This window comes from Arachis hypogaea, chromosome 7 (assembly GCF_003086295.3).
Source record: "Arachis hypogaea cultivar Tifrunner chromosome 7, arahy.Tifrunner.gnm2.J5K5, whole genome shotgun sequence".
In the NCBI taxonomy this organism is placed as follows: Eukaryota; Viridiplantae; Streptophyta; class Magnoliopsida; order Fabales; family Fabaceae; genus Arachis; species Arachis hypogaea.
This window is the reverse complement of record NC_092042.1, coordinates 43492280-43494231: the sequence shown is the minus strand read 5'-3', so window position 1 is coordinate 43494231 and position 1952 is coordinate 43492280. Positions and strand designations below refer to the sequence as shown.

Sequence of the window (1952 nt, the reverse complement as noted above, 5' to 3'; positions counted from 1 at the left end):
GGTTCTCAGGATCATAAGCTTCTTCTTCAGAAGATGCTTCTTTAGTACTGTTGGATGCATTTTGCAATCCATGCAGACTTTGAGAAATCATGTTGACTTGCTGAGTCAACATTTTGTTCTGAGCCAATATGGCATTCAGAGCATCAATTTCAAGAACTCCATTCTTTTGAGGCATCCTATTACTCACAGGATTCCTCTCAGAGGTGTACATGTATTGGTTATTTGCAACCATGTCAATAAGTTCTTGAGCTTCTACATGAGTTTTCTTTAGGTGAATAGATCCACCTGCAGAATGGTCCAGTGACATCTTAGAAAACTCAGATAGACCATCATAGAATATATTCAAAATGGTCTACTCTGAAAGCATGTCAGAAGGACACTTTTTGGTCAACTGCTTGTATCTTTCCCAAGCTTCATAGAGGGATTCACCATCTTTTTGCTTGAAAGTCTGAACATCCACTCTAAGCTTGCTCAGCTTTTGAGGAGGAAAGAACTTGGCCAAGAAGGTCGTGACCAGCTTATCCCAAGAGTCCAGGCTATCTTTAGGTTGTGAGTCCAACCATATTCTAGCTCTGTTTCTTACAGCAAAAGGGAAAAGCATGAGCCTGTAGACTTCAGGATTTACTCCATTAGTCTTAATAGTATCACAGATCTGCAAGAACTCAGTTAAAAACTGATAGGGATCTTCTGATGGAAGTCCATGAAACTTGCAGTTCTATTGCATTAGAGCAACTAGTTGAGGCTTCAGCTCAAAATTGTTTGCTCCAATGGCAGGGATTGAGATGCTTCTTCCATAAAAGTTGGAAGTAGGTGTAGTATAATCACCAGGCATCCTCCTTGCATTATTGTTATTGTCATTATTTTCGGCTGCCATCTCCTCTTATTTTTCAAAAATTTCTGTAAGGTTTTCTTTGGATTGTTATATTTTAGCTTCTCTTAGTTTCTTCTTCAGAGTCCTTTTAGGTTCAGGATCTGCTTCAACAAGAATGTTCTTGTCCTTGCTCCTGCTCATATGAAAACGAAGAGGACAGAAAAGGAAGAGGAATCATCTATGTCACAGTATAGAGATTCCTTTATGTGAGTAGAAGAAGAAAAGAATAGAAGAAGGATGAGAGAAAAATTCGAACACAGAGGAGAAGAGAGGGTTCGAATTTTGAGATGAAGAGAAGTGTTAGTAAATAAATAAATAAATAGAAAAAGATGAGAGAGAGAGAGAGGGAATTCGAAAATTAACTAAAAGAGAAGAAAAATATTTTTGTTTTTATTTTAATTATTAGTTAAAATTCGAAAATTAAGAGAAGAAAAATTAAAATTTAAAACAATTAGTTAATTAAAAAGAATTTTGAAAAAGAGAATGGTGATTTTTCGAAAATTAGAGAGAGAAAAGTGGTTAGGCGGTTTTGAAAAAGATAAGAAATTACAAAAAGTCAATTAATTAGTTGAAAAAGATTTGAAATTCAATTTTGAAAAGATAAGAAGTTAGACAAGATTTTGAAATTAATTTTGAAAAAGATATGATTTGAAAAAGATATGTTTGAAAAGATATGATTAAAAAGATATGATTGAAAAGATTTTTTTGAAAAAAGATTTGATTTTTAAAATTAAAATTGATTACTTGACTAACAAGAAACTAAAAGATATGATTTTAGAATTTAAAGATTTAACATTTCTTAACAAGAAAGTAACAAACTTCAAATTTTTGAATCAATCACATTAATTGTTAGTAAAGTTTTCGAAAATCATGAAATACAGATAAGAAAAATATTTTGAAAATCAATTTTAAAAATTTTTGAAACTTAAAAGAAAAAATGAAAAAGATTTGATTTTGAAAAAGATTTTAAAAGATAAGATTTTTAAAATTGAAATCTTGACTTGATTAACAAGAAACAACTTATTTTAAAAAATTTTTACTAAGTCAACCCAAAGATTTCGAAATTTTATGAGTAAAACAA

At 31.1% G+C, this 1952-nt stretch overlaps 1 non-coding gene across 1 annotated transcript; it reads left to right on the top strand.

Annotated features, from left to right (window-relative positions):
* The first annotated feature begins 361 nt into the window (after nucleotides 1-361).
* LOC112704347 (small nucleolar RNA R71) lies at nucleotides 362-469 on the top strand. Its single transcript, XR_003154977.1, has one exon. It is a non-coding gene; the product is annotated as a small nucleolar RNA R71 (small nucleolar RNA).
* Nucleotides 470-1952: the final 1483 nt, after the last annotated feature.